The sequence below is a fragment of the Budorcas taxicolor genome, chromosome 16 (assembly GCF_023091745.1).
Source record: "Budorcas taxicolor isolate Tak-1 chromosome 16, Takin1.1, whole genome shotgun sequence".
Taxonomy (NCBI): domain Eukaryota; kingdom Metazoa; phylum Chordata; class Mammalia; order Artiodactyla; family Bovidae; genus Budorcas; species Budorcas taxicolor.
This window is the reverse complement of record NC_068925.1, coordinates 57,301,600-57,313,455: the sequence shown is the minus strand read 5'-3', so window position 1 is coordinate 57,313,455 and position 11,856 is coordinate 57,301,600.

Sequence of the window (11,856 nt, the reverse complement as noted above, 5' to 3'; positions counted from 1 at the left end):
AATGCTAATTTCTAAATGTACCGCAGTTACATTAGATATCAGCACTAGGGAAAACTGAATGAAAGATATTTAAGATCTCTGTATTTTCTTTGTAACTTGCCTATAAATCTAAAACTATTCCAGAATTCATTCAAAAAGTTATTTTTGAATTAGCAAAAAATAGTAAGTCAGGATTTCTTTCCCAAAGAAACTTTGGTGAGTGAGCGATATGGGGGTTCCTATTCCCTCTCCCCAGTGAAAAGTATATTAAAAGGAAAAAAATCTCCAGTCTTTCACTAGAGATTAACCGAAAGATGGTGGCCAACTCTGTGTCTCCTCCAGATAACATGTTGGAAGGCAAGGGGAACTGGGAGCTCCAGAATGTGGGCTCTCCAGTCTGTGAAATGGAGATCATGACCTCTCTTTCAAGCATCCCCATGGGGAATTAAGCACACAGAGGATGTAGAGCACTCTGCACATATCAGGAGCTGCATGGGAGTGTCATTTTCCTTTGCACCTTCTCAGGACATCCCCACTGGCAACTCCTGTCAGTCTCTAGGGGTGGAAGGATGGCTCCTATATCTTGGTAGGAGGGCTCCCCATGTCCTTGGCCTTGGAGAGCCTGCTGGATGGCTTGGCACCTGGACAGTGAGCTGTGGTGTCTCAGCCCCACCTCTACAAGCACTCATACTCTGCTGGGCTCCTGTTAAAACTCTCTGGAGGCAGCTCTGTCCTTGCACTACTATTTCAAGAACAGCCCATCCATCACTGTGGGGGGATACAGAGACAGAAAAACCTATCACTTTCTTAACTAATTTACTTTTTCAGTAAGAGTGAGAAGGGAATAAATGAGTCATGAGCTGAAACTGGGGGGCTCAACCTCGCCCCATAGAGTGGCACTGTGCAAGCCACAAGGTGGGTCATTTCTAGAGCAACCTTTGCTGCCCTTGGCTTGGCCCAACTTTTAATATGTCTGCACTGACTCACTGTCTTTTGCTTCAAGGAAACTTAAATTAACTAGACTTTGTCATTGTGCGACAGTGTAGAACCCACCTGTTCTTCATGACATTGCCTGGTCTTACAGATAGAGACTATTTGGTGAAAGTCCCAAGTTTTCACATCCTATGTCCATAGGTTGTAAATTTTCTTGAGTAATCTCTATTCCAAATATTCTGCCTTATGGATCCTAGAAAACATCCAAACCTCCCAGAAATGGAAAACGTTTTAGGATGTCTTCTCTCCCCGGCAGCCTCATCTACCTAAAGGTAACCACATGCTCTACCAGCCCATCAGCTTTCTTCATAAGAGGTCAAGGGACTTTCCTGGTGGTCCAGTGATTAAGAATCCGCCTCCCAATGCAAGGATCATGGGTTTGAACCCCGGTTGGAGAACTAGGATCCCATATGTCATGAAGCAACTAAGCCTGTGTGGGGCAACTACTGAGCCAGAACACTCTGGGACCCACAAATAGAGTCTGTAAGCTGCAACAAAAGATCCCACATGATACACGGAGATCTCATGCACCACAATTAAGGCCCTTCTTTTCATGTCCGACTCTTTGCAACCCATGGACTGTAGCCCACCAGGCTCCTCTGTCCATGGGATTTCCCAGGCAAGAATACTGGAGTGGGTAGCCTTTCCCTTCTCCAGGGGATCTTTCCAACCCAGGGATCGAACCCGGGTCTCCCACATGGCAGGCAGACTGTTTACCACAGAGCCACCAGGAAGCCCTCACAACTAAGGCTGGAAGCAGCCAAATAAATAAATAAATACTTTTTTAAAAAGAAGTGGCCAAGGTACCCATCGGGTGTGTGGGTGCCATCAAGGACAATTCTCATGCTTTTTGGCCACTCAGTATCTGAATCCCCTTCGTTGGTGTGCGTCCCTCTCCCTGTGAGGCAGAACTGTTCTCCCCTCTATGGAGCCGGCGATGACAGGTATTTGCTGACTGGCCTCCTGCACAACAGAAGGGCTAGCCTTGAACTGCTGCTGCTACTGCTAAGTCACTTCAGTCGTGTCCAACTCTGTGCGACCCCAGAGATGGCAGCCCACCAGGCTCCCCCGTCCCTGGGATTCTCCAGGCAAGAACACTGGAGTGGGTTGCCATTTCCTTCTCCAATGCATGAAAGTGAAAAAGTGAAAGTGAAGTCGCTCAGTTGTGTCTGACTCTTAGCGACCCCATGGACTGCAGCCTACTAGGCTCCGCCCGTCCATGGGATTTTCCAGGCAAGAGTACTGGAGTGGTGTGCCATTGCCTTCTCCGAGCCTTGAACTAGACTCTACCAAATGAACCTCGTCCAGATGTCAAATTGGAAACTAGTCATACGAAAGAGGAGGGATCACACAGAATCCCATCTGCTCATCCAGCTTACAGACATAGCAGGGGCAGCAGACCCAGGACAGTTTCCAGCACCCACTGTTAGCGTGGCAGAGGACAAGCGGCAGTGTCTGGGCTGAGAAGAAGCTGCCATGCGTCTCCACCAGGCCAGTCCTTCAACACTATTGGGCTGTTTCCCCTGGCCTAGGAGCCCCTGGGTCTGGCCCTCTGACCTTTCTGAAAATTCTATGAACCAGAGTCTACTTCACAGGTCAGCAACCTATAGTCACACAGGGCCCCAGGCTCAGCTTACTGACCCTGTGTTTAGTTAAATGGTCAGATTCCCACCTTCTAATCCTTCAAATTTTTCACCAAGAGGCCTCACATTTTCATTTTGCACTGGGTCCTACAAATTATGTAGCTGAGCCTGCCGTGAGCTGGCTAATAAGCTTAGGGCTTCTGTGTGCCATGGAGCCCTTTGGAGGTCTGATGAAGCCTATGAGGTATATAAAGAATGTTTTGAAATGTACACAATGAAATACATGGGAATCCAACTATATTAAAATATAGTTTAAATATTTTTTGTAAAACAAATATATGATAGCATAATAAGTGTGAATTTCATTAGCACATTAAATAAATCTAATGACAAGTCTAATAACTGCTGTTGCCCAGAAGTAGTATGAGCACAAATAATATTCTAGAATGCCTGCAATAACTGAAATGTGACTTGAACATATCTATGAATTCTAAAGGTGATAAAGTCACAGATATCTGATTTGTTGTCTATATTTATAACTGAGGGAAATGCTAAGTTCAGTGAGAGAATTTTTTAAAGTGAGGGCTTCCTGGTGGCTCAGTGGTAAAGAGTCCCCCTGCAATGTGGGAGACCTGGGTTTGATCCCTGGATTGGGAAGATCTCCTGGAGAAGGGAATGGCAACCTACTCCAGTATTCTTGCCTGGGAAATCCCATGGACAGAGGAGCCTGGGGGGCTACAGTCCATGGGGTCACAAAGAGTCAAACATGACTGAGCAACTAACCCTTTGACTTTTGATATAAGTCACAGACACCTTATTTTTTCATTACAGTTTAATTAATTAAAATTTAATATAAACATATCCCTTTTCTGATTCAGTCAGCCAAAGCTGTTGCTTTGTTGCTTACAAAGAGAAGCCTGTAGGATACAGGGGCCTGATGTGACCCAGGCCCCAGGCCGAGCGCTGAGCATGCCAGGCTTCTCCACAGAAAACAAGTAAACCAACAGTCAGAGTGGCCCCGAGGGAGTCAAATGCGTATCCAACATAGTTCAGCCTCAAGTGTTAGGATCTTAGATGGGAAAGTGTCAGCGCTGACAGTCGAGGATGCTGGACTCTTACAAGCCCTGGGCATGTTACAAACTGGACATGTTACAAATCCTACATGTGTGGTATAAACCAAGGTATCTAGAGGTTTGAGCACATGGAGATCCCTTCCATGTGGGAAGGTCAACTACTAACAACTAACAACAGTTCTACCACCTGAGAAGGGAGATAAGATACATGACAATATAAACACTGCTCCAAGGCCCACAGTAAGTTAACAGAACACTGAAGAATCCCCTTCCTCAATTTCCCAAACCCTAATTCAGAATCCTTTATTCTAGTCAATTGTTGTTGCTGTTGTTTAGTCACTAAGTTGTGTCCGACCTTTTGTGACCCCGTGGACTGTAGCCCATCAGTCTCCTCTGTCCATGGGATTCTCCAGGCAAGATTACTGGAGTGGGTTGCCATTTGCTTCTCCAGGGGAGCTTCCTGACCCAGGGATCAAACCCAAGTCTTCTGCAGTGGCTGCCGGATTCTTTACCACTGAGCCACCTGGAAAGTCCTCTAGTCAAATTACCTCTCAGATATTTCAACATGAGTTTGTTTTTTGCACATCTCCTAGGAAATATGATCAAAACATACCTCCCCAGGTACTATTCTCTTGTTGCCCTTCCACCCTTCCTTTTGGGGGGAGAAGACTCAAAAGCCCCTCAATACAAGGGAATATCTATCCTTTCAGCACACTTGAAAAGCCCCCATTTATTTAGAAAGTAGAAAACAATCCATTTGCAGATATCTTTAATTTTCCAAAGTTATTTTCTATCCATTGTTACACTTGATCTCTGGGCACATATCACTATCCCTATTTTAGAGTTGAGGAAACCGAGGGTCAGAGAGGCTGTGACTCGCTTAAGGTCACAGAACAAGGAAGAACATTCAGGTTTCTTGCCTCTTAGCCCAGTGTCCTTTCCCCTGCCCATAACCCTCCTCTGAGCAGATCACAACAGAAAGGGAAGAGGTCTCTGAAAGGGAAGTACAATCATGCAGATCATCCAAAAAAAAAAAAAAAATCAAGACACCCACACCCCAAATTCTGGACAGCAGGTGTCAGTTAGGAAAAGAGAGGCTTGAAAAAGAAAACAGATCACCTCCTCCTCTGACCCCAGACAGGCTCTGAGCCCCCAACATAGGACAGAATTCCCTTGGCCAGTGACCAGCACACAGAGGCCTTCCCATTCCTGCCTGGGATTGAGGCTCCTAACAACAGCAACAGCAGGAAAAGGGCTTCATGAACATGAAAATAAACAAACTTTCTATTTTTAGCTGGGCTGCAGCTGTGAGAGCTTCATTATTTGCTCTTTAGCTGCAGACTTCTGAGGGAGGAGAGGCAAGGGGGGAGGGGTGGGGAATGAGGACAACTAGGGACAGTCATGCTGGGAGCCAAATTTTCCACTGCTGAACCTAATTACACACAGGCCGAAGAAACCCACGTCCAGCCTGGAAGTCTGTGGAGTCTGCAGGTCTGGAAAAACCAGAGAGCAACAACCAGGAAGCCAGCACATGACTGGGCTCTCTCTGGGCCATATATAGAAATAAATCATCTTTTGCCTACATGGTTTTTAGAGCTACTAAGAACCATGTCACTGAGTGATCCCATCAGAGGAGTGGAAGGTAAGCTAGCAAGAAGAGACCTCTCTGGGTTTCCCAGGTGGCTCAGTGGTAAAGAATCTGCCTGCCAATGCAGGAGACGCGGGTTTGATTCCTGGGTCAGGAAGATGCCCTGGAGAAGGAAACAGCAACCCACTCCAATATTCTTGCCTGAGAAATCCCACAGATAGCGGAGCCTGGCGGGCTACAGTCCATGGGAACACAGAAGAGTCAGACACAACTTAGTAACTAAACAACCAGAGCCCTTTCTCCCCTTCACTTAGACTCTAGTGGGAACCTTTGTGAATCTCATAGAAACTCGGATCCAGCATCTTCCAGGTTTAAACACACTGGGGTCCAGAATTCCCAACGAACGTGCAATGCTTTCTCCTGCCCAGCCCTCGCTGACAGCAGCAATATCAGGGGCTTGAGAAAGAACAACACTAATGTTGAAGGTGGGGAGTAAAGGGAGCTGTGGGCCCTCTCCTCTGTTCGCCTGGCACAGGACTGGGTGTTATGAGCAGGGAGTTCCAAGCCACCAGAGAGGAGGCACCTTTCCTTATAAATGTCACAGTGGCTTTAGGAAAAGCGTGCACCTGTGACTTCAGAAGCACCTCCTTAGCCATGCCGTACCTGAACCCATGGCATCTTGGATTATGTTCTTTCCCCCTCCTGTCGTAGCCCTTTTCTTTTTTTAAATGTAATTTTATTTCTTCCTTCTTGGCTGCACTGGGTCTTCATGGCAGACTTTTCTCTAGTTGCAAAGAGCAGGGGCAACTCTGTAGTTGCGGTGTGTGGGCTTCTCATTGCCCATTGTTGTGGAGCACGGGCTCTAGACTGTGCAGACTTGAGTAGCTGCCATTCCCCGGCTCTCGAGCACAGGCTCAACAGCCGTGGCACGCGGGTTTAGTTGCTCTGCGGCATGTAGGATCGTCCCAAATCAGGGATCAAACCTGCATTGGCAGGTGCACTGTCCGCCACCAAGCCACCAGGGAAGCCCTCGTGGCCCTTTGCCTGCACGGTCCCAACTATACGTTCAGTCTTTGTGAGGACACAGAATTGCAGACCCTGAAGCGTACTGAGGAAGGAAAGAATACAGTGCTTTGGGTACTTACAAGGAACACAGTAGGAACACAGAGGACTGGCTTGTCCCTCATTCCTGGAGAGCTAAGATCTTTTCAGGGAATATGGTGGTACCCAAACAAGTAGAGATTAGGTAAATGGAAGCGTTTCTCCTTAAACACTGCCCCCCATGAAAGTTGTTTAGTCATTAAATTGTGTCCAGCTCTTTTGCAACCCCATGGACTGTAGCCCAACAGGTTTCTTTCTGTCCATAGGATTTCCCAGGCAAGGATATCGGAGTAGCAGCAAAAGAGACACAGATGTGAAGAACAGATTTTTGGACTACGTGGGAGAAGGTGAGGGTAGGATGATATGAGAGAATAGCATTGAAACATGTATATTGTCATATGTAAAACAGATGACCAGCGCAAATTCGATGCATGAAGCAGGGAACCCAAAGCTGGTGCTCTGGGACAACCCAGAAGAATGGGGTGGGGAGGGAGGTGGAGGGGGGCTCAGAATGGTGGGACACATGTATACCCATGGCTGATTCATGCCAATGTATGGCAAAACTGCCACAATATTGTAAAGTAGTTAGCCTCCAATTAAATTAAATTAATTTTTTTTAAAAAGAATTCCAGAGTGAATTGCCATTTCCTTCTCCAGGGGATCTTCCCAACCCAGGGATTGAACCTGGATCTCCTGTGTTGGCAAGCGAGTTCTTTACCACTGAGCCACCAGGGAAGCCCCCTCCCCTCCCATAAGAGCATGGCTCTCAAATAATAAGATGGTAAGTGGACATAGCAGGACTAAAATATAAAAGAACTTAACCCCACCATCTCAAAAATAGTCAGTTTCTACCTACCAATAACATTGATCATTTTACCCAGCCCAGGGATATTACATTACTGAGCAAACCAAATTACAAGAAAAAAAAAAGACAGCATCATAATCTATTTGACTGTGAATTTCGACAGCTAACAATGTAAGTCCTGAAATCTTGGGGCTGGAAGAGATCATATGGGCTACTGAACCCTCTCACCAGCTATAACAATCCCTTCTGCAGTATCTCTGCCCGGTTGTCACCCAGCCTCTGCTCCAATTGCTCCTATAATGGAGAGGTCTCCAAGGATCAAGACAACCAGTTACTTCATTTTAAAGGCAGGAATTAGAGTGCATAGTGGCTTCCTATCAGGCTGAAGTTAAGTCTCCCAGCCTTTCCACACTCTAATAAATCACAAAAGGTCACCAGACTAACTTTGAGAGTGGTCAGTTCATTGTTCAAAATCTGCAGCCACTCCAACAACTGATATACAAACTCTAATCTCCTGTGTTGGCAAGCAAGTTCTTTACCACTGATCTCCATCTAAAAGACTGGAAGAGTCTATATCAAAATGTAATACTGGTTATATTTGGTCACCAGGTTTATGGATGATACTTTGTTTTTCTCCTCCATACTTTTGAGTCTTTCCCTACTTTTCAGAGATAGAGAGATTAGGAAAGGATAATCAAATAAATAATGTTACTTACAAAAAAGCTCTATAACGTTAATTCCTTCATGTTGTATCCAATTTAGCTCCCTTTCACTCTTTCTCCATCTTTAAATTCTTCTGCACTGCCTAGATTCTGGCCAACCCACCTCTATCATAAAGGTTTCCTTGACTGCTCCAGCCCTTACTGCCTTTAAATCCAAATTATAAAGTTGAGCACTTTATTATAAGCAATTTTCTGCTATCTGTTAATTATAGCATGGGTCAGTTCTACATTAGATGTAAATTCCTTAAGGACCATATCATGGTGCCTACCTAGCACAATGCAGCGGTTACTATGGATTCTCCATCAATATTTGCTAGCAGATGGATGGATGGGTGAAATTCCATTGGGTGTATTTATTAGTTCAGTTGGTTAAAGCATAGTTTGAATCGTTAGAACAGTTCTAATAAATAAGTTTTGAATGCCATCTGATCCTATGCTTTTCAAACTAGGGTGCCCACAACCCTGGAGGAATATGGAAAAGTATGTCAAGTGTATAAGTCAAAAAATATTAAATAATGTCTTCCTGTTGTTGTCATGTCCAGCTCTTTGCTAGTCCAAAGACAGCATCACGCCAGGCTTCTCTGTCCTTCACTATTTCCCAGAGTTCACTCAAATTCACATCCACGAGTGGGTGATGCTGTCCAACCATCTCATCCTCTGCTGCCCTCTTCTCCTTTTGCCTTCAATCTTTCCCAGCATCAGGGTCTCTTCCAATGAGTCAGCTCTTTGTATCAGGCAGCCAAAGTATTAGCGCTTCAGCTTCAGCATCAGTCATGTCTTCCAAAAACAAAAATATTCCCCTTCGGAGGAACACTCTGGTGGGAAAGTATGAGAAGCACTTTTGTAGCCCATGTTTTTTTAAGTGCAGGAATTCCCTCTAAGGCTGATATTCAGATACTGTTTGAGTTCATCCATTTAGACTTTGCTTCTAGATACTTTCAGATACCTGTTTGTTTATACCCCACCAATAGATGTTTCTGAATGAAGGTATCATTCATCTTGCAGACAACCGGATAGAGACTGCTGGTCTAGGAGCCAGAACACCTTGGTTCTGGCCCAGTAGTGCAGCCATTGTGGGCAACCAGCCTCTTGAAGCCCCAGCCTCTCATCTACTCTGCCCTCCTAACAAACGTTGAATTAAATTAAATAATACATTTGAAATGTCTTTGTAAACTGAAATTTACATGCAAGCTTCTGGTATTATTGTAGTTGTCTTTATCATCCCAGAATCAGTTAATTTGACTGTGTCCCAGGAGACAGGTTTTCTTCCCAAATCTGTCCAGTTGAACTAAGGAAAGTAGCTGCAGAGCTCTGAATGGAGCAATTTTGCTTCCCTGGTGGTACAGAGGTTAAAGCGTCTGCCTGCAATGTAGGAGACCTGGGTTCGATCCCTGGGTCAGGAAGATCCCCTGGAGAAGGAAATGGCATCCCACTCCAGTATTCTTGCCTGGAGAATCCCATGGACGGAGGAGCTCGGTGGGCTACAGTCCACAGATCGCAGAGTCGGACACGACTGAGTGACTTTCACTTTCTTTAGGTGGAAATCTGGCTCCACCAGACTAGACTCTCATTCATTTTTATATATCTCAGGTTTTCCACAGTACTGGGAGAGAATGAATGCTTAATGAATGCTGAATAAATGTGTTTCTATTATTTGGAATTTCTGCCTTCCATCATTTACCTGATTTCTGACAACATTAAAACTCTTCCAAACCTCAGCCTCTTTAACTATAGATAGGTAGAACAGCACCTCAGAGTACTGAAAATTTAAAAGCAATATACATCAGTTGCCTGGCTCATAGGGAGCAGTAAGTCAAAGGCAGTTAAAACAGAAGGAGAGGGTGAGTGTATTTCTGCAACTTAGCAGATGAAGGCTAAATTATTATTTTATGATTTTTGTCACCCCTTCCTTTTACCTGTTATGAAAGAGCCAGCCCAGGGAAAGGACGTTTATTTGCAGCAATGTTGTTCTGAGTCACTGAACTAGTTAAGGAAGCAAATTTCAAAGGCACAGTTACTTGGTGGGCCCTCGGGGCAAAGGGAATAAACAATTCTAGTCTTCACAGAAACTTCTTCCACAATGAATATGCTTGGGAATGGGGAGCTGGGGTTTCCTAGGCATCTCTGTGACAAAGTGACAAGAAATGCTTTACCTTGGCCATGGAAACACTGTGTGAAACCCCCACGGTGGACTCACTCAACAACCTGACCAGTAACCAAGAGCGCTGGGGAAACAGCATTCAAGACACCAACCCAGGAGGCAGAAACTGAAAATGAAAACTGAGCCCCTGCATGCCCCAGAGGTATAAACAAACGGACTTCCAAGCCAGCACCACCCATTTGCCAGCCGCACTGCTGGAAGTGGGGGCTCCATCTCTAGGACTCACAGGAGGGCTCGAGAAAGTACAGCGCAAATGGAGCAGATGGACACGGGTGTGAGGGGAGACCTGGGGATTGCCAGAGGAGACATTTACGAGCTTCCTCAACTTCCCCCAATGCCAAGGTTTAGAGCTATAGTCATAAAAGTAAGATTTCCACCACCACCCCGCCCCCGCCCCGGGCATCCAAGATACAGCATTGAAGACGCTCTGGATGCTGTGTAGAAAAGCGCTCCCCAGAAAAGTATATTGTCACTGCTCTTTTTAGAGGAGCTTTCATAATTAGAGTAATTTATGTCAGAATTAGACAGTTTAGGGAATGGAAATCTAATTGCAAGAGATAAATATAATAACCGATATGAAAACAGGCTCTCAAAATCTGCTTAGAAATCCAAAGCTAAAATGAAAAAGCAATGCATTTTAAAAAAGGCTACAAGGGGTGGGCTGGAGAGAGGGGTTGGCGGAGGTGGGGTGAGGAAATACTTTCTCAGAATGGTTATAATTTAGCTGGAAAACTCACTGTTTTTAGGATAACCTGCTAAAACTGAACATGCATGAGACTAAAAATAAAAGAAAGCATCTGCAGCACATACTTGGCTAAGGTAAAAAGAATGAGGTTTTGCTACCTTCATGAGGCAAAGGCCATGGAGACTGTAGAATTGAGCATGTCCATTGGCTCAAATCCAGGCAAGACCTCATGTTCAGGGCCTGTTGGGCCACCCTGAACTCCCAACCACATGGAGTCAATATCGGCTTCTTCCAGCACTCTTTAGGGCTCTGCCATTCGCAGGTCTGTTCCAAACCCCTCTGGAATCCATTTATGTTGCCAGCCTGGACCACCTCTGGGAGATAATCCATCCCATAAATTCATGACCTGCTGCATAGTGTAGTATTTCCGCCGACTTGTCCTGAACTTGCCTCCCTCGTGGTTCCTCAGTGCTGCTGAGTTTCAGGATCTGGTGGACAAGTCTGTGCTCATCCAACCCGCACCATTTATAGGCTGACCATTTCTCCCAACAGCCTGCATCTTGTCAGTCACCCTTCTGACTTTCAATGGGTGCCTTAGGGAATCCAGGCTGCTGATCCGGGACTTTCTGTAGCCCGGTATGCTTTGAGATCCTTGCCCAAGAGTTGCAGGCACAAATATAGCCCAGGTTAAGGTGAGAGTAAGATAATGTCCTCAGTTTAATATTTTCCTTTCCTGAAAAATGGACTTCCCTTGTGACTCAGTTGGTAAAGAATCTGCCTGCAGTGTGGGAGACCTGGGTTTGTATCCCTGGGTGGGGAAGATCCCCTGGAGAAGGGAAAGGCTACCCACTCCAGTATTCTGGCCTGGAGAATTCCATGGACTATATAGTCCATGGTGTCGCAGTCGGACGTGACTAAGCAATTTCACTTTCACTTTCTTTCACTTTCCCTGAAGAACAGGCCCATTTGGGGGCAGCACTCTCCTGGGTGCAAACACATTATATTTGACATGGCTTCTGGACTCAGAGAGTTTGCAAACTGAAAGGACAGTGTCTGCAGGCAGCACAAGGTGGGTAGTTTCAGGCCAGTAGTGCAAGTCAACCATCTGGTCCAGGGTATCATCAAGAAAGAAAAGCAAGTGTGCCAGACCTGGCCTTCACAGCAGA